General features: G+C 35.5%; 1 long non-coding RNA gene across 1 annotated transcript in view; it reads right to left on the reverse strand.

Annotated features, from left to right (window-relative positions):
* Positions 1 to 17,343, reverse strand: part of LOC144192109 (uncharacterized) — a 68,090-nt gene extending 50,747 nt beyond the window's left edge. The window contains exon 1 of the long non-coding RNA XR_013325047.1: positions 17,248 to 17,343. This is a non-coding gene — a long non-coding RNA (uncharacterized LOC144192109). The remainder of the gene's footprint in view (positions 1 to 17,247) is intronic.
* Positions 17,344 to 22,143: the final 4,800 nt, after the last annotated feature.

Below are 22,143 nucleotides of genomic sequence, written 5' to 3' on the forward strand. Positions count from 1 at the left end.
CAGATAGGGCGCACTTAGAAGTCTCAAATTTTCTCCAAAATGGCTAAAATGATCCAGATTAAGAGCCAAAATGGTTAAAATGATCTGGATTTAGAGGCAAAATGGTTAAAATGATCTGGATTTAGAGCCAAAATGGCGAAAATGATCCGTATTTGAGCCAAAATGGCTAAAAAGATCTGGATTTAGAGCCAAAATGGCGAAAACGATCCAGATTTAGAGCCAAAACGGCTAAAACGATCCGGATTTAGAGCCAAAATGGCGAAAATTATCTGGATTTAGAGCCAAAATGGCTAAAACGATCTGGATTTAGAGCCAAAATGGCGAAAATGATCCGGAGTAGAGCCAAAAAGGCTAAAATGATCTGGATTTAGAGCCAAAATGGCTAAGACCATCCGGATTTAAAGCCAAAATTGTCAGGAGTGGCTGGATTGCCTTTCCTGGCATGACGTCACGATAACTATCAGCTGTCACTAATTACGTGATTAGATTATTTTTGGTATTTAAGCATTATGATTTTCTGTGGACGCCGTCGGATCGTCTGGTTTAGTTCTGGTTTCGTTTCCTGTTAATCCTCGTAGTCATTGCTGTTTCCATTGACGCCACGCCGCATGTACTTTTCGTTTGTAATGAGTGGTCAAGCCAAGTAATTGAAGTTATGTTACCCCGTTTATTAAAATCAACCTACAAGAGCTACAGATCTGCCTCACCTTTCCATTTACTTCGGCGACTCTGCATCTGGGTTCAACTTCGCCTTCGATCGCGTCGCACTACGCGGCGAGATCGTAACAAAAATGGCTAAAATGATCTGGATTTAGAGCCAAAATGGCTAAAATGATCTGGATTTAGAGCCAACACGGCTAAAACTATCCGGATTTAGAGCCAAAATGGCTAAAACGATCCAGATTTAGAGCCAAAATGGCTAAAACAATCTGGATTCAGAGCAAAAATGGTTAAAACGATCCTGATTTAGAGCCAAAATGGCTAAAACCAGATCGTTTTTACCCAAAAAAATTGTACTTAAAAAAATCCCTACAAAAATTGTTATAACGGGTACAGAATTTTAAATGATCAAAAAATATGGGAAAAACGTACTAATTGACAGGTATGATATCCAGGGTTTGTGTTTATGGTAAATGCTGAAAGGGCGTTGATCTTCATTACAAGTGGGTGTCGTTTGTTTTTGACAAAACAGCGCTAGTGCTGCAAACAAACAACGCAAAACATACATTTAAAGTGCCGTGGAGGGAGAAACTAAAAGAACAAAATCTACCATTCTTCCCTAAACATTTGGGTTAAAATGTGTTTTGATGTTTGTATTCAAAATTCTGGCCTGCCGGATCATTTTGTGTAAGTAAATGATGAGTGCCAACGTTCTGTTTTAGGACAAATTAAAATGAAGAGTATAGATGTATATTACATTTCCTGATTTTCCCCCTTTTTAAATCAATAATTGTCATTTTATAAATCATTTTTTTCTGTGTTTTTTTAGTTCAAAAATCATTTTGTAAAATATATTTTAAAAAAGCACAAATTAACATTGTTTTAGATCTATAAAAAACTGAATATTCAGGGCTTTTAATCCAGTTAATTTAATCCATTTATAAAAATTAAAATGAGTTCAGATGTATATTAAATTTCCTGATTTTCCCCCTTTTAAATCAATAATTGTCACTTTTCAATCCATTTTTCTGTGTTTTTAGTTCAAAAATCATTTTGTAAAATCTAAAAATATGTATAAAAAAACTCAAATTAACATTGCTTCAGATCTATAAAAAACTGAATATTCAGGGCTTTTAATGCAGTTAATTTAATCCATTTATAAAAATTAAAATGAGTTTAGATGTATATTAAATTTCCTGATTTTCCCCCTTTTAAATCAATAATTGTCACTTTTCAATCCATTTTTTTCTGTGTTTTTAGTTCAAAAATCCTTTTGTAAAATCTAAAAATATTTATAAAAAAATCTAAAATAAACATTGTTTTAGATCTATAAAAAACTGAATATTCAGGGCTTTTAATCCAGTTCATATAATCCATTTATAAAAACTAAAATGAGTTTAGATGTATATTAAATTTCCTGATTTCCCCCCTTTAAATCAATAATTGTCATTTTTTAATCCATTTTTTCTATGTTTTTAGTTCAAAAATCATTTAGTAAAATCTTAACATACATTTAAAAAAATCTAAATTAAACATTGTCTTAGATCTATAAAAAAAATGAATATTCAGACCCTTTAATCCAGTTCTTTTAATCCATTTACACAAAAAAAAATCTAAATATTCTATCTAAAACAGCCCAGTCCATGACATTAACGCCTCCCGCGAACCAACCCGAGTCTGACACCCTTAGATTACCACAACATGTCAAGTTTACTTCATTTCCCGTAAGTTAATCATCGTTTTCAGAGTAGCCTATGGCAAAATCTTTCCCCAAACTCCTCCCATTGTGACAAACAGCGATTCATAGAAAAGGAAACATCTGTATTCCTCGAAACCAAACCAAACCACACCCATCAAAAATCCGCCATTTTCTAACATAACAACCCCAACCAAACCAACAACAAATATCCCCCTATATCCCCAAACCCCTTTTTTCACCAATTTCACAGAAATATCCATCCCGAGAATATCAACCCGAACATTTCCAACAACAACGATGTACATATCACGTTTGACCTTTGACCTTTCCCCCCCATATCACTTACCATAAATGTCCAAGGTTTGAACAGAGCATTCTTAGTGGCTCTTGGGAGTGGGGGTCTAAGGACGGCCCCCTTTTTGTACTTTATAGTGTTCATTTAAGACAAAACATGTGACAGAAAGGGAGGGGGGAGGGGGGGTTGATTTAAAGTTACAAATAATAACGATATAGTAGTTCAGGAATCCAGCTGGCTCCAAAACGAACTAATAATGGCCACTAGGGACTCGAACCCGTGTAGATATTCGGCTAAAGAAATAATTAAAAGGATAAGATAGGCCAGAGGTAGGGAATGTATGGCTCGAAAGCCATATGTGGCTCTTTACATGATTCAATATGGCTTTTCATTAACCTGTGAGGTAAAATATGGAAGTTATTAGTGAGAGAGGCGGAGTCTCGAATGCACCAATAGGATGCTAGCAGCACTTTAATCATAATTTAGGTTTTAATTACTTATTATTATTAATAGCGATTGATTAGCAATAGTATAATAATGTTGTTAAAAGAAAGGAGAGACTTATTGTGATAAAAAAGTGGTGAAATTACTATTTTTTGGGGGGATATTGCAGATTTTTATATATTTTTACTTTTTAATTCTGAGAATGGTTGTTTAGAAGTAACATTATAAAATAAGAAAAGTTTTTGGCTCTCTCTTTCGTGTTTTATGAAAGATATGGTTTTTTTTTCTTGAATTTTATTCATAGACATAAAAAATATTATTTTTAACTGTTTATCTTTTCTTCATTTTGAAATAAATGACCGTATCAGTCGCATTTTTTAGAGTTATAGTCAGTCAGATTTGTGCATGTTGAGTCTAATTTATGCACATATAAGCCGTACCCTGGATTCAGTCATGATTTTTTTAGCAACTAAAACAGCGTATATATGAGAAAATACAGTAATTATGCTTCTAAGTACTTTTACCTTTTGATGCGTTTACGATTAGAATGTGAGCCAAATGTGAGCATTGACTAAAAAAAGTACCAAAATCACTAAAAAAGTACTCGAATCACTAAAAAAGTACTAGAAGCACTAAAATTAGTACCAGACTCACTAAAAAAGTACCAGACTCACTAAAAAAGTACCAGAATCACTACAAGAGTACCAGACTTACTAAAAAAAGAACAAGAATCTCTAAAAAAGTAACAGAATCACTAAAAAAGTACCAGAATCACTAAAAAAGTACCAGAATCATTATATGGAATATAAATTTCAATCCTTCACCCAACAAAAAGCAGCAGACATTATGTTATGATCTCAAAAGAATAAAAATACCAAATCAGTTTATTTATACGCTCTTAATCGACCACGAACGCTAGTAAAGCTAGCATGCTAACGTGGCTACGTGACCCAGCGAACAATATCAGTTATATATACCAGATATGGGCAAACTACGGCCCGCGGGCCACATCCGGCCCGCTAGGCATTTTAATCCGGCCCGCCGACATTGGCCAAATAATGTTTTTTTGCCCCCAAGATGGCGCCGTCACACGGAAACCTGTCCAATCTTATTTGTTTTTGGTGTTTTACAGCCCTTCTATCTTTTTTTAAATGAGATTTTAATATTTCTTAATACATTCCTTTTGACTTGACTTTGTACTTTATACCTTTTACTTTAATGAGTGCCGAGTATGTTAATACTTTAGTCCTTTTTTCTATTTATGTTTCATATGTACTGTTAACGGATGCACTTTTTTATATGTATCATATCTTCTGCTGACCCCGCCCATCTATCACATTTTTAAAGTCAATATGACCCCTCCGGGCCTTAAACTTTCCCCTGATATAGACTAAATAAATATATAGTAAGGATTGACTTATAAAAAAACAAGTTCCTCACATCTGTTCTGGAGTCAGCAGTGCAAGAAGTGTGCATTTTAATAAGTAGGCGTCATTCCATTACGAATAGAGAAGCGCATAGAGACAGCATCAATAAAGGCAGTATTATCTTTTAACAAGTAGGAGGTGTTAATAATTAGGCCTGAAAGGCTTCCATGCCCCCACACACTCAAATACGACACGCCCCGCCATCTCCTGAAAGGAAAGGGAGAAGAAATGTCTGCAAATTTGTTACGCACTCAGCAGGGGACATCTGTTCCAATGTCCAGTGTACCAGTAGGGGGGGTCTGGATGGGGGGGGGGGGGGGGGGGGGTATGTTAAGGTTGCAGGAAACTACCCTGAGTTCCACTACATACAGGAAAAAGGCCGTTATGATTTTTTGGTGTCATGGGGAAGTGTGTGGAGTAGATGGTATTTATTCTCTTTTTTTCAGAACAAAGGATTTGTCTCTAAATTTGCAAGTGCTTGTTTTTTTTTAAATTTAAAGGTCACATTTCTTTGGTTGTTATTGTAGGGCAGATATGTGGTCAATTAAAAAGTGTTTGATCATTTTTTTCTGTCACTAGGGGGATAAAATCTGACTGTTTTGTAATGTTTTTTGGGGAAAAATAGCTGAGTTTGAGTTTGTGGGTCAAAATTGCAATATATCAACAATGGCTGGTTCTAGAGGTGACTGTAGTTCCCTTCAAAAAGAGTGTTAAATTAGCCAAAGCTCCTCCTCCACTGCAAGATTTTCAACCAAAAAATTCCAATACATCAACAATGGCTGGCTCTAGAGGTGACTGTGTAGTTCCCTTAAAATTTTTTTTTACTTTACTTTGTACTTTATCCTTTTTACTTGACTTTGTACTTTATACTTTTTACTTTACTTTGTACTTCATACTTTTTACTTGACTTTGTACTTCATACTTTTTACTTGACTTTGTACTTTATACTTTTTACTTGACTTTGTACTTTATACTTTTTACTTGACTTTGTACTTTATACTTTTTACTTGACTTTGTACTTTATACTTTTTACTTGACTTTGTACTTTATACTTTTTACTTGACTTTGTACTTTATACTATGTACTTTATACTTTGTACTTTATACTTTGTACTTTATACTTTGTACTTTATACTTTGTACTTTATACTTTGTACTTTATACTTTGTACTTTATACTTTGTACTTTATACTTTGTACTTTATACTTTGTACTTTGTACTTTGTACTTTGTACTTGACTTTGTACTTGACTTTGTACTTGACTTTGTACTTGACTTTGTACTTGACTTTGTACTTGACTTTGTACTTGACTTTGTACTTGACTTTGTACTTTACTTTGTACTTGACTGTACTTTATACTTTATCCTTTTTACTTTACTTTGTACTTTATACTTTTTACTTAAATGATGAGTGATGAGTATGTTAATACTTTAGCCCTTTTTTTCCGTTTATGTTTCATATGTACTGTTAACGGATGCACTTTTTTATATGTATCATATCTTGTGCTGATCCAGGACCCATCTGTCAAATCTTTAAAGTCAATATGGCCCCCGGGTCCTAAAGTTTGCCCACCCCTGATCTAAAACTATGCTACATGTGTATATGTGAGTCTACAACCATTCTACCTAACTGAAGAAATTCCCATTCTCACTATCAATACACAGTTTCCATGGTAACACAGAAAAAAATGCTAACTGTTACCATGGCAACTACGTTATAAGTCAACGCGACAGCTAACCAGCAGGTTGTTACTTGACACCTGTACATTCACCTTCATCAAAATAAACAAACAAAGCGAGATGGCAAACTCACTAAGAGAACTTTTTTGGTCAAAGTGTGAATCGTTCCAATACGTTAAGTAGCATCAATGCTAAAGCGTATCGTCCCCGAGTAGACGAGTCCTTTTGTAGGGCGTAACAAGCATGGCACCGGCCCGAGGGTATTACATTACACGCTAAGTATAAGTAAGGATTAAATACATAAAAACACGGCACGTCTTCTTTTACAACGTTTATTGTGTGGCTTGGGTCTTTTCTGTAGGTTATTGTATAAATAAAAGCGGTTTAGCTTACATGGGATGGCAGATGGTGTGCAAGGAGTTGGGATGATGGCTTTGAACTTGTAACCGCATCCTGGAAATGCACGTGAAGGCACGGATTTTGTTTCGAAAAATCTGTTGGGTCCTTTTGACCACCGACATGGCGGTGGTGGAGATTTAAATGTAACGTCCTATAGTGGCGTTGACTATGTGGCGGGAGAAGAGTTTAAGACTGGTGGATTTTATGGTTATGGTTGAAGAATTGTGGATTCGTTTTTTAACTTTTTTTTGGTTTTTGATAAAAAATAACAACCACAGTTTGGAGGAAAAGCCCTGGATATTAAAATAATAATAATAATAATCGGAAATAGGCTTTTTTGGTTGAAAAATCTTGGATAAGTTATTAAACTTTTTTTGGTTTTTGATCAAAAATAACAACCACAGTTTGGAGGAAAATCCCTGGATATTAAAATAATAATAATAATTGGAAATAGGCTTTTTTGGTTGAAAAATCTTGGATAAGGTATTAAACCTTTTTTGGTTTTTGATCAAAAATAACAACGCAGTTTGGAGGAAAATCCCTGAATATAATAATAATAATTATAATAATAACAATAATAATCGGAAATAGGCTTTTTTGGTTGAAAAATCTTGGATAAGGTATTAAACTATTTTGGTTTTTGATCAAAAATAACAACCACAGTTTGGAGGAAAAGTCCTGGATATTAAAATAATAATAATAATCGGAAATAGGCTTTTTCGGTTGAAAAATCTTGGATAAGGTATTAAACTTTTTGGGGGGTTTTTGATCAAAAATAACAACCACAGTTTGGAGGAAAAGCTCTGGATATTAAAATAATAATAATAATCGGAAATAGGCTTTTTTGGTTGAAAAATCTTGGATAAGTTATTTAACTTTTTTGGGGGTTTTTGATGAAAAATAACAACCGCAGTTTGGAGGAAAAGCCCTGGATATTATAATAATAATAATAATCGAAAATAGGCTTTTTTGGTTGAAAAATCTTGGATAAGTTTTTTAACTTTTTGGGGGGTTTTTGATCAAAAATAACAACCACAGTTTGGAGGAAAAGTCCTGGATATTAAAATAATAATAATAATCCGAAATAGGCTTTTTTGGTTGAAAAATCTTGGATAAGTTATTTAACTTTTTTTGGTTTTTGATCAAAAATAACAACCACAATTTGGAGGAAAAGCCCTGGATATTAAAATAATAATAATAATCGGAAATAGGCTTTTTTGGTTGAAAAATCTTGGATAAGTTATTTGACTTTTTTTGGTTTTTGATCAAAAATAACAACCCCAGTTTGGAGGAAAATCCCTGGATATTAAAATAATAATAATAATCGGAAATAGGCTTTTTTGGTTGAAAAATCTTAGATAAGTTATTTGACTGTTTTTGGTTTTTGATCAAAAATAACAACCGCAGTTTGGAGGAAAATCCCTGGATATTAAAATAATAATAATAATCGGAAATAGGCTTTTTTGGTTGAAAAATCTTGGATAAGTTATTAAACTTTTTTTGGTTTTTGATCAAAAATAACAACCACAGTTTGGAGGAAACGCCCTGGATATAATAATAATAATAATGATAATAATAATAGGACATAGGCTTTTATGGCCATGGTTGAAGAATCTTGGATAAGTTATTTAACTTTTTTTTTTGGTTTTTGATCAAAAATAACAACCGCAGTTTGGAGGAAAAGCCCTGGATATAATAATAATTATAATAATGATAATAATAATAATCGGACATAGGCTTTTATGGCCATGGTTGAAGAATCTTCGATTAGTTATTTAACTTTGTTTTGGTTTTTGATAAAAAAATAACAACCGTAGTTTGGAGGAAAATCCCTGGATATTAAAATAATAATAATAATCAGAAATAGGCTTTTTGGTTGAAAAATCTTGGATTAGTTATTTAACTTTTTTTTTTGGTTTTTGATCAAAAACAACAATCACAGTTTTAAAATGAAGAGTTTATATGTATATTAAATTTCCTAAATTTTCCCCCTTTAAAATCAATTGTCATTTTTTAACCATTTTTTCGGTGTTTTTAGTTCAAAAATAATTTTGTAAAATCAAAAAATCTAAATTAAAAAAAAGCTAAAATAAAGATTGTTTTAAATCTATAAAAACTGAATATTCAGCGCTTTTAATCCACTTCTTTTAATCCATTTATAAGAAAAAAAATCTTAATATTCTATCAAAAATGGTCCAGCCCACATGAAACCAAGTTGACGTTAAACCAACCCTTGCTGACACCCTATTCCACTTTACCCTTACTCTATTCCCCATTTCCCTATCAACACACTCCTTCAACATCCACCCAATGAGACCATAACAGGTGCTACCATCCAAAAAGTCAACTTTCCACATCCCAAAACTACAAGATTAGCATTCCCCAACTAGCAACACACATCTGCACAGATAGTACACAAACCCCAACCACATATTCTTCCCCTTCAGCAATCTCCCATCCCCCACTTGACTTCCTTCTATTTGCACTTTGCGTCTAGAAGTGTGCATTCACCCCCCCCCCCCCCCCCCCCCCCTGCCGGTCTACCATTGGCTAGCCAGATTTATCGGAGGGAAAAAGCCAGCGAAAAGCGGGGAGGGTGCCGTGTATAGTGCTGACTCAGGTTCTGGGCCCATTGTTCTCCAAGTAGAGAAACCCAACACCTCCCCCTACGGCACCCCCCGCCTACAGCCAGACAGAGACAGACCAGTGCCGGAGACAGGGCGACTACCGCGGCGTTAAACAGCGCCACCACTCTTATCTTTCTTGCTACATTAAGTGCCACAATGAGGCAAGTCAACAGCCCACGACCGCAATGGATGCGGGAGCCAATAGGATAGCTGTACTTTTGCGGTTTGGCAGGTTTATGGAAGTGTTTCTACCTGCTGGTTTGGATCGGAGTCGGATTTCTGGTTCTTGGGAATCTTATTGGAATTTTGGAGAGGGAAGGAATGAAAATATACACTTGGGGGGAATGGAAATGTACATTCTGATGAGGAACTGATATGAAAACGGAATCCAGAATACTACAAAATGATAAGAACTAATGAAGAGACTATTTTAAACTGAGATTGAGATGAGTTGGTGAATAAAAAGGGAGTCGATTGGAGTCATGTGATTGGACGCAAGACAATTCTGTTAATTCCGGAATACAAAACGCACATTCCGATGAGGAACTGATACAAAAACGGAATCCAAAATTCTATAAATAGATAAGAACCATTGAAGAGACTCTTTTAAACAGAGATTGAGATGAATTGGTGAATAAAAAGGGAGTTAATTGGAGTCATGTGACTTGACGCAAGACAATTCTGTTAATTCCGGAATATAAAAATGCACATTCCGATGAAGAACTGATACGAAAGCGCAAACCAAAAACACTCAAAATATAGGAACCAATGAAAAGACTCTTTTAAACAAAGATTCAGATGAATTGGTGAGTCAAAGAAGACGGGAAAAGGAGTCGATTGGAGTCAACAAACATTGACTGTTCGTATTTGACAAATAGCGTTTGGAATTTATGATGACATATTTTTGGGGGTATTTTTATGTATTCATTTTTTTTGTTGTAAGATTTCAGGACATTGCGATGATAAGCGATACAGAAAATGCATGAAAATATGCGTTAAATCTGACTTTCTTCAATGGTTGGATGTTCAATTGAGAAATACATTTGGGAATTGGTTATTAGTTCAATATTGGGCAAATATGTGTAGAAAAAGATATGTCACAAGTGCAAAATGGCTAATGTTTAATATATATAATATAGTGATAAAGCCATCATAATTGTAAGACTTGACTTGTGACATTCTTAAACCAAGTAATGACTTTACTCCACTTGATATTTTGTGGTTATTCCACTTGGCTTTCTTGATTTATGTCGCCGTAACGTCATGATTACTTGAAATTTAAAGGTTGAGATGAGAGATTTATGGCTTTTGACATTTAGTATACGGAATATATCAGTTGTGGTAAACCTCAGTGATTGTATAGGCTGCTGCTACTACATTTTGTGTCCCTAAAGGAACAAAAAAATGGATCCTATGAACTATTTTCACTATTTTATTTGATAGAAAAAGACATGCTTTACATGTTTTAGGAGAATATTTTTACTATTTGCCTTTGTGGTCATTAATTGGATTATTTAAAAAGGGTAAAAGGGTCATGATAGACAAAAAGTTAAGTTAAAAGTAGTTTTTTTTACTTTGATGAGTTGTTAAACTCGGAAACTGAAACTAAAGGGGAAATAGAGTAGTATGTGAGTCATATAGATTAGACGTCATACTTCCTCGAGTGACAAATGTGGAATTACCCGGCGTGTTGTAATGTCTGCTGTTGCAGAACTGTGACCAAACAAGATTGCGTTTTTATGGCGGTTGGCATACTTTGACGTTTGTTGTAGGAATGAGGAAAAACGATGGTCTTACACACACAAAAAAGATATCTAATTTGTGTCCGTTTTTTGTTTTGTTTACATTTTATGAAGCAAAACAGTCATCAGAATTAGATTATAATATTATTAGATAACTATTCATACCGTATTCGGGAAATTTTACTGTCACAGTAGCAAGAGGCTTATAATACAGACAGGAAAAACGTGTGTGTATATATGTGTATTCGTGTGTATATGTGTGTATGTGTGTATTAATGTGTGTACGTGTGTATATGTGTGTATTAATGTGTGTATTAATGTGTGTATATGTGTGTATTAATGTGTGTATATGTGTGTATATGTGAATATATGTGGGTATGTGTATATATATATATATATATATATATATATATATATATATATATATATATATATATATATATATATATATATATATATATATATATATATATATATATATATATATATATATATGTGTATACATGTGTGTACATGTGTGTACATGTGTGTACATGTGTGTATATATGTGGGTATGTGTGTATATATATATATATGTGTGTGTACATGTGTGTACATGTGTGTACATGTGTGTACATGTGTGTACATGTGTGTATATGTGTGTACATGTGTGTACATGTGTGTACATGTGTGTACATGTGTGTACATGTGTGTACATGTGTGTACATGTGTGTACATGTGTGTACATGTGTGTACATGTGTGTACATGTGTGTACATGTGTGTACATGTGTGTACATGTGTACACGTGTGTACACGTGTGTACACGTGTGTACACGTGTGTACACGTGTGTACACGTGTGTACACGTGTGTACACGTGTGTACACGTGTGTACACGTGTGTACACGTGTGTACACGTGTGTACACGTGTGTACACGTGTGTACACGTGTGTACACGTGTGTACACGTGTGTACACGTGTGTACACGTGTGTACACGTGTGTACACGTGTGTACACGTGTGTACACGTGTGTACACGTGTGTACACGTGTATACACGTGTATACACGTGTATACACGTGTATACATGTGTATACATGTGTATACATGTGTATATATATGTATATATATATGTGTATTTATAAGTGTATATATAAGTGTATATATACATATAAATACACAAATATACACATATACACAAATATACACAAATATACACAAATATACACAAATATACACAAATATACACAAATATACACAAATATACACAAATATACACAAATATACACAAATATACACAAATATACACAAATATACACATTTACACATATATACACATATACATACACATTAACTTATATACACATACATATATACACGGATATACATATATACATACATATAAATAATAGCAATGTAATAATATAACAAAATAATAAATGTCAATTTAAAAACTGACCCCATTTTCAAAATAAAACTTGAGAAGTGAAATGTTTTTCTATTCCTCACAGCCACACTCACAAGTTTTAAACAGTACATTTGGTTCCACATTTCTAGACTGCCCACATGCATGTTCACATGGTATCTCACCATCAAATTGCAACCCTGAATAGTTAATTTATTTGGCCTCGTCAGTGCCTTTGCCTGCATAGCCTGAGCATTGTCGCCGTGTGACGCCGGACAACAATAAGTTCCCCTGAGCCTAACGTTTTATTAGATTCCACCCTGCTTGGATGAATATGGAGGACCACAATGGACCTGAAATTCTGCCCACGGTTGCCAGACGGGACAACAAGTCCCTTTCAGCGAGAAAAGCCGAAAAAGCAAAGCTGCTTTGTCAGCAGAATTTTGGGTGAATGTGTTAAAACCTAAAACTCGAAATTCAAGTCGCATACCTGGCAACCTCAACCAATTCTTCCCATTATTAATGATTGCAATTCCCCTTATTTAGCGATAAAAACCTGTACACATATTTACTGAAAAAAGTCAAAAATATTCTCCAAAAAAAAGTGGACAGGGCGCCCAATCAGTCGGTGCGCCTGATGTATGTACAAAATCCAGAATTCTGTACATTTTGTATGACCCTGACAGCTTGGCTGTCTGATGTACATTGCTTGCTGACACGCTATATTTATATAGTGAAAAAGTGGACTTAAAGCATGACAATAGTAGCAGTTGATGATGACTTTTTCATTTGTTACCACGATCGCGATTAAAGCCAAAATTGCTAAAAATGAGATTCTTTTTTTTTAAAAAAACATATTTAAGAAAAATAATAATAATAATTTTTCCATACAAAAGTTACTATACGGTGTACACAATTTAAGATTGTAATGTTTGTTTACCTTTTTGTAGTTAGTTTGCTTGTATGACAGTAAAACAGTAAAAAATAGGCTTAATGGCCAATACATAACTGCATATACAGTACTATTAAATATGTTCCTATATTTTAATAATGGAGGCTGCTCTAGAACACGGGTATCAAACTCTCGGTCCGGGGACCAGTTCCGGCCCGCCGTATCATAATGTGTGGCCCCCTCAAATTCAAGTTTTCATGCGTAAAAAAAAAAATCTATAATCTCTAATTGTTGTTATTTTTTGTTACTAACCCTCAATAACAAATAATATTTTGTGTATTCTGAATTAATAACCAGATATCACTGAATTTGTTAACTATTAAATAACCAATGCAGCAAGAGTAGGAGAATTTTGCATTGTTTTTCTTAGTGAACAGCAATATGGCGAAATCCAATCAAAAACTGTATATTTCTAAACCCTCTCTGATTGGTCGATTCCTGATTTTGTTAAGAATCTAATGCAATTATCCAAATCACGCCAGGAAACTAGAATATGTCCCCTGACACATCCTCAATAAAACCGATTTATCATGTGAAATTCATAGAATACACATTAACAAACCCATTTAAAAATTCATAACTCTAAACCTCCTACTATGTAAACATCCCCATAAATACAACAACTGTAAACACATCTAAAACGGAACTTAGCGCCATTTACTATCCTCCTTCATCTGGAATCAACAAGGCCGACTTTAATCCAACACGAGTCCTTACAAATTGTCTATTGAAAAGGTCCTTTTAATTAAAAAAAAAGATTGGCAATTATTTTGTACCAGTTGCTGTGCTTTTATGAGTTCTTTTTTGTTTTTTTTTGCCCCCTCATTATTGTCCCCCGCATGTTCCATCCTTTGACACCCCCCCATTTCTGGACCGGGTCTCAAAAATCAGCTGTCTGGCCTCCATTCTTGAAGCCCACCTCCCTTCAAAGAGTCAAAGCAGGGAGGGCCCCTCTGTGGTATTAAATATCTTTATTAAACTGCTGCTGTGGGGGGCTCCCAAGTAGCCCCCCCATATCCCTCTTTTCTGCTCTCTACATCCCAACTATCCCCATAAACTTGGACCCCGCTGGCCCGTCTTCAAAGACTCCCGCCAGGCGGCTTCTGCCGGCGACCCGCTGTGCGGCGAGACCCGGCACAATGGCCTCCGCCGGGCCTCCGCCGGGCCTCCGCCGGGCCCCCGCCGCGTTAAAACTGGGCAGACTCCGCCACACTTGGCTGGGCCACATCTGACGCCGTTGACTCGGCCCGGTACTGGGATTGGGCTTTGTGTCTGTTTGGTGGATTGGTGAGTGGTCGCCAAAGGCCAATTTAGGCTTGTTTCAAGGCACACCTATTTGGTCAGCAGGTAGAGTTCCATGACACATTATTTAAAACTGCTACTGCTACTACTACTACTACGACAACTACTACTCCTACTACGACTACTACTACAACTACTATGACTACTACTACAACTACTACAACTACTATAACTACTATGACTACTATTACAACTATTACAACTACTACAATGACCACTACTACAACTACTACAACTACTATGACTACTATTACAACTACTACAAGTACTACAATGACTACTATTACAACTACTACAAGTACTACAATGACTACTATTACAACTACTACAAGTACTACAATGACTACAACAACTACACGTACTACAATGACTACAACTACTACAAGTACTACAGTAACTACAACTACTACAAGAACTACAATGACTACAACTACTACATGTACTACAATGACTACAAGTACTACAAGTACTACAAGTACTACAAGTACTACAAGTACTACAAGTACTACAAGTACTACAAGTACTACAGGTACTACAAGTACTACATGTACTACAAGTACTACATGTACCACAATGACTACAATGACTACAATGACTACAATGACTACAATGACTACAATGACTACAATGACTACAATGACTACAAGTACGACAAGTACTACAATGACTACAAGTACTACAATGACTACAAGTACCACAATGACTACAACTACTACTGCTACCACCACCACCACTACCACCACCCCTACAACCACCACCCCGACTACTACTACCACCAACACCACTACCACCACCACCACCACCACCACCAATAATACTACTTTTATAATCCGTCACAATTTGGCCCTTTTTCTACCCTCGGACACTGAAGCGGTTACTCCATGTAAAAGTAGACTTTGAAAGTCATCTCTTCCCCCAACACAGTCGGCCGCAGCGCACCCTTTGTCCACCGAGGAAACAAAGGCGCCATTGCGGACCCCGAGGATATCGGGGAGCCTCCCGTCACTCAAAGCCATTGTTGACGTGTGCGGGGCTCGGCGGACAATGGCACTTTGTGGAAAGCAAGAGGACAACGCCCCCAAAGTATCGCTACCTCTTATCTGCCTGGCCATCAAATTTCTCCACAGCTCTCACTTGTTCAGCTTTCATTCAACATCTGATTGTTAAATCTCTTGATTTGGCCTCGTACGCAATATGTAGAAAATGAGTTAGTTTTGAGTTATTTTCTAGTGATTTATCATTTTTAGAACAACCTTAAAAAACCTAAAAAAACTATAAAATAAATATTTATTTCTATCTACAACTACTACTACAGCTTCATCTAGTGGATGTATAAAACAATCCCCTACTATTACTACAACTGGTATGACGACTACTATGATTACTACTACTACCACTACTTCTACTGCTACTACGACCACCACTACTACTACTACCACCACTACCACTACTACTACCACCACCACCACCACTACCACCACCACTACTACTACTCCCATCACCACTACCACAACCACTACCACTACTACCACCACCACTACTACTACTACCACCAGCACCACCACTACTACTACTACCATCACCACTACCACTACTACCACTACTACCACTACCACCACTCCACTCCACTACCACTACCACCACTCCACTACCACTACAACCACTCCACTACCACTACTCCCACTTCCACTACCACTATCACTACTAGCACCACTTCCACTACTACTACAACACCTGGTGGATTATAAAATAACCCCTATTACTACTACTTCAACAACTGATACGACCACTACTATAACTATGACCACTACTATAACTATGACCACTACTATAACTATGACCACTACTATAACTATGACCACTACTATAACTATGACCACTACTATAACTATGACCACTACTATAACTATGACCACTACTACTATGACCATCACTACCACTACTACTACTACCACCAATTCCACTACCACTACCACTACTTCCACGACCACTACCACTACTACAACACCTGGTGGATTTTAAAATAATCCCCTATTACTACTACTACAACAACTGCTACGACCACTACTACTATGACCACCACCACTACTACTACTACTACTACTACATTTCATAATACGGTCCACCCTATAGTGTAGAAAATACGTCAATTGAAACCATGGCCAACAGACCATTTCGCCTGCGTCAAGTGCTTACTTTCCAAAGCACGACTGTCTCACTTGAGAAAATGATCTATAGTCCACTTCTGACTGCAGCCTCTCTGTTTCTCTTGCGTTCTGTAACTCGAGCAGAAGGTCAACGAGGTCCAATAGAGTCGGGTTTGTTCCGAAGGCCAAAGGGAGTCGGCCGGCTGGCTCGGCCCGGCCGGAGCCCCGCCGACCCCCACCAGACATCGTGCGTCTTTTGTGAACCCGGCGCGGGGGTCAAGACTATTCGCTGACCTTGCGCATAAACTGAGTGCGCCGTGATGGCACTCCGAGTATTGCGACTGTTGGCTTAAGAAAGTTTGACTGTAAATGCATTGTGGGTGTTCTGTATTGGATTTCACAGTAAATCTATTTTCTATAGCTGGATTTGGATTGGACTGCTATTTACTAAATAAGATAAAATGTGATTTTTTTGCTGATTTTGAGAAGTCTGACCTGGAAAGTTGACGCTGAAACGCCGCAAAGTCCAATTTCCTCTTTTCTTTGGAAACTTTCTTCTACCCAAGAAAGTCAAAAATGACTCATTCTGAAAATAAAAATTAAAGTGGGAGAGGTCAAAGTTTTATGATGGCATGAATTCAAGCAAAAAAATAATTCATTTATTCTAAAAACAACAACAATAACATCTGTCACAATAATAATAAACCACATAAATACAGTAATTATTAACTATAAAAATGCATACCCTATTTTCTCACATATAAGCCGCCTCCACGTATAAGCCACACCCTTAAAATCCCCTTAAAATCATTAAAATTTTACAATTTCTCTCGTATAAGCCTCCCCCTGATTCCCAATTTTCACTTCCATATTCATAGTTTTAAGATTAAAAATGTAACAATAATAATAAACCACACAAATACAATAATTATGAACTATAAAAATGCATACAGTATTTTCTCACATATAAGCCGCCTCCACGTATAAGCCACACCCTTAAAATCCCCTTAAAAATCATTAAATTTTACAATTTCTCTCATATAAGCCTCCCCTTGATTCCCAATTTCCACCTCCATATCCACAATTTTAAGAGTACAAATCTCTTAAATTGAAGACAAAATCTTTCTAACTTATACACATATAAGCCTTACCCTTCATCCAGTCATTTTTCCCAACAAAAATCTTCATTTATACAAAAAAATACGCTACAAAAACAATAACAATAACATAAACATGGCATAAACACCTACAAATCTCATATATTTAGTCCTATCAGTCACATTTATGTATAAAATCTTATTTAATAACATAAAAACCCATTTCATAGTGTCAAATAAAGTGATATTTTTATACAAAACATCTGCAAAAGTCTCCAAAAACTAAACTAAACAACACACCTGCAAATCATAGTAACACACCAACTACACCGCCATGACTCCACCCCCTCCCTTCCCTTCCACATACACACACATGCAATTATTGTCGCCAAAGGCTCAAGAAGCTCTCAGTGGCCTGTGCCGGCCTCTTGAGTCAACAAGGCCAGAAGGTCAAAGGTCAAAGTTGATAGAAAAGAAGCCTAAGGCGGAAAAAAACGAGAGAGAAAGGGGGTGGGGGGTGCTCTTAGACGGAACAAACACTTGAGGGGGGAGGAAAGGGTGGCCATTTTGGCGGGAAACCAGAGTCAGCCACCCTTAGCAGACAGACGGTGAGTCATCTCCGAGTCATATACACACACTCACTCCCAGACAAAATGCCTTTACAGCCGTCAGACTCGCGTTTGAACAAAAAAAAAAAGAGTTTTACGCGTTGTCCTTTTGTAGTGACGTCATTTTTCTTTCCTATGGAGTAATGGCATTTTGTCATGACTCAGCAGTTTGTGTATTTACGGGGTCAAGGTCCACATTCTCAGCCTGATGTCACTTAGCACTGACTAATCCTTTCAGAGGGCGGGAAATGGAGGGAAATGGAGGGAAATGTAAGGGTAGTGAGTGTGTGAGGGTGTGTTTGTGTGGGTGGGTGTGTGGGTATGTTTCTATTGTCTAGGACTATACACACATTCCCATAAATTGTTAATGAGACACACTCAGGTTCATCTATATGTTGAAAAGTAGATGCATTTTAGGTGGTGTAAAGTGCCCTTAAAAAAGGTATTGTTCAAAAGCTTAAGGTATGTCTCATTGTCTTGTTTTATTGGTTGTTGCCATTGGGGCGAATAATTGACTTTGGGTATGATGGTGTCCCCGCAGGTTGGTGTTGGTACTGCAATATGGGATTTGAAATTGGAATATAGTATTGAAATAGACCCCAATAAAATAGAATACAGTTTAAATAAGGAACACTTTAGGTAAAAAAATTGGGTTGTGGTTTGTTTTGGCCACTTTGAAGGAGGGGCGTGTCTTAAAATGTATTTCTGTATGAAAGACAAGTAAAGTATATCATAAAAGCAAATATAAGAAATAAAACAAAAAGGATGTTATAAAGGAATTGACATTTTTGGGTGATTTAGGCATCGCAATTTGGGCCCATAATATCAGTATTTTGTATGAAACTGACCTACCTATATGACCCAAAATGGAGACTTCCACATATTATTTATGAATAGTTTCATAAATTTATAGAATTAAGATAAATTCTTTTAAAAAATTATACTTTTTTTGGCTCTAATAACAATTTTTTTACCAATAAACTAAACCCCCCAAAAAGAAAATACAGATTTTTAACACAACAATATTAACATCAAAGTTCCTTAACACTTTCTTCCAATCCACCAAAAACAATTTTTTTAAAAAAAATCACACAAAAAACCCTACATTTTCACTTTTTAATACGTCTTTCCAAATTGTCAAAATAGTCAAAAACTTTTAACCTCTCACTTAACACCAAAACGAACACCCTACCCAACCCACCAATAAACTAAAACCCCCGAAAAAAACAAAAATACAGATTTTTTATTCAAAAATATTAACATCAAAGTTTCTTGACACTTTCCTCCAATCCACCAAAAACAATTTTTAAAAAAATCACCAAAAAAACAACATTTTCACTTTCTAATACTTCTTTCCAAATTGTCGAAATAGTCAAAAAACTACTTTTAACTTTTCCTCCAATCCACCAAAAACATTTTTTTTTTAAATCACCAAAAAAACCAACATTTTCACTTTTTAATACTTCTTTCCAAATTGTCGAAATAGTCAAAAAAATACTTTTAACTTTTCCTCCAATCCACCAAAAACAATTTTTAAAAAAAATCACCAAAAAAACCAACATTTTCACTTTTTAATACTTCTTTCCAAATTGTCGAAATAGTCAAAAAAACTACTTTTAACTTTTCCTCCAATCCACCAAAAACATTTTTTTTAAAAATCACCCAAAAAAACAACATTTTCACTTTTTAATCCTTCTCCCCAAATTGTATTAGTCAAAAAACTACTTTTAACCGCTCACTTAACACAAAAACGAACACCCTACCCAACCCCCATACACCAAACTACAATTCACTACATTTGGCAACCTTTCCTCCATTTTTTTGCAGAAACCTTTGTCACTAACATTGACTCACAACTCTTACAATCACCAGGAAGTGAAAGCAGAAAACGTCACGGTAAACGTGGGCGACATAGGGCGAGTCCACACGTGGATTACTTAGAAAATGTTGCCTGGCTTCTCCTTTTCAGGGAAGACGTATTCCAAGTGCTAAGGTCAAAGGTCAACCATGATTCAGGCTCAAGTTTAGTCATAAAAAGAAAAAAATACTTCGGGGAAACGCGGTATGTGTTTTTCGAGTAAAGTGACATGTTTGAAATACTTCTTTCCCGGGCTTATCTCGTACCATCTTGGGGCATTATGTCACGTCAAATACATCACTAGTCGATCTTTTTAAGCGTTTAGTCACGTTCGTTTAATAAATAAATACCCAGAGCCCATTTTTATTTGGTGTAAATTTGTTTGGGAGAATATCTGATAGCCTAAAGCGGTGTTTTTGTTGACGTTGTCACCGTAGTAACGGTTGACATTGTTGGATTTAGAATTGTTTGTTTGTTAGTTTGCACTCAGGTGAGAACAATTGGAGGAAGGAGGGAACTTCCTTGTAAAATGTACTCAACATGGTCTGAGTGACACACAAAAGTCATGGTGTTGAAAAAAAATACATATAATTTGCTTGAGATAGTAATCTAGTTGAAGGGGGAAGTGGTGGTACTATACTGACACCTACAGTGAAGTGTGGGACATGCATTTAAACTGTTTTATGGTGGTTACTTACAGTAAAAGGTTAATTTTGATGTTGCTTTATCAATTTTGGGCATTTAGGGTGTCATGGTTTTTGTCAGTTTTATGTATTTGTTTATTTTAGTCAGATTATTGGACATTTTATGGTTGGGTTGCCAGGTATTTATTATTATCGGTCCATTAATGATTGATAATGTTTTATAAGGTCAGTTCTGATTTTGCTTTATCAATATTGGGCATTTATTAAGTATTTTTTGTCAATTTCATGTATTTGTTTATTTCGGTCGGATTATTGGACATTTTATTTGTATGTTATGGTTGGGTTGCCAGGTATTTATTATTATCGGTCCATTAATGATTGATAATGTTTTATAAGGTCAGTTCTGATTTTGCTTTATCAATATTGGGCATTTATTAAGTATTTTTTGTCAATTTCATGTATTTGTTTATTTTAGTTAGATTATCGGCTATTTTATTCTCGTGTGATGGTTGGGTTGCCAGTTATTTGTTTTCCAGTACCAAATTGAGTTAAGAAAAATATGTCCAGTCCAATAATGATTGTTTTATAACTTTTTTTTAAGACTGCCTAAAAAATTGCCTTAATTTGGTTCATTTAGTGAGGATACTAACAAAAATTGATAATCCTCTGTTATTCAAAAATAAATAATATATACATAACAATATTTGGTTCATATATTGTAGGGATTTTCTCCTTGGAGTCCATTTTTTAGTTTTATTTTGGTGTCATTTATTTGTCTGATAAATAACATGAATTAATTTCAGATTTAAAATAAAATTCATTGACGGATCACAATAAAATCCAGTAATTACGGCTCAATTTTTAATATTTTGTCTTAAAATGCTTACTTATGATATTCATTGACTATGGCTCAATCTTTGGAGTCAGATTTTTAATAATTTGTCCCAGGGCTGCTTAAGAAAATTCTGCCTTTGTGCTATTTTATGATAAAGGTTACGAGCCAGGTGGTCGTAGTTCATTTCAACCTGAAAAAATGCACTTTGGTCTGAATCTGCGAACATCAGTATGACATTTTGACAAAAAAACACTGTACAAAACTTCTCAAAACTATGTTTTCTTGTCATTCATGCACCCCCTGCATGCACCAGTATACTACTAACGGGTGTGCCTTCCACTGAAAGAAA

The sequence above is a fragment of the Stigmatopora nigra genome, unplaced genomic scaffold (genome assembly GCF_051989575.1).
Source record: "Stigmatopora nigra isolate UIUO_SnigA unplaced genomic scaffold, RoL_Snig_1.1 HiC_scaffold_25, whole genome shotgun sequence".
Taxonomy (NCBI): domain Eukaryota; kingdom Metazoa; phylum Chordata; class Actinopteri; order Syngnathiformes; family Syngnathidae; genus Stigmatopora; species Stigmatopora nigra.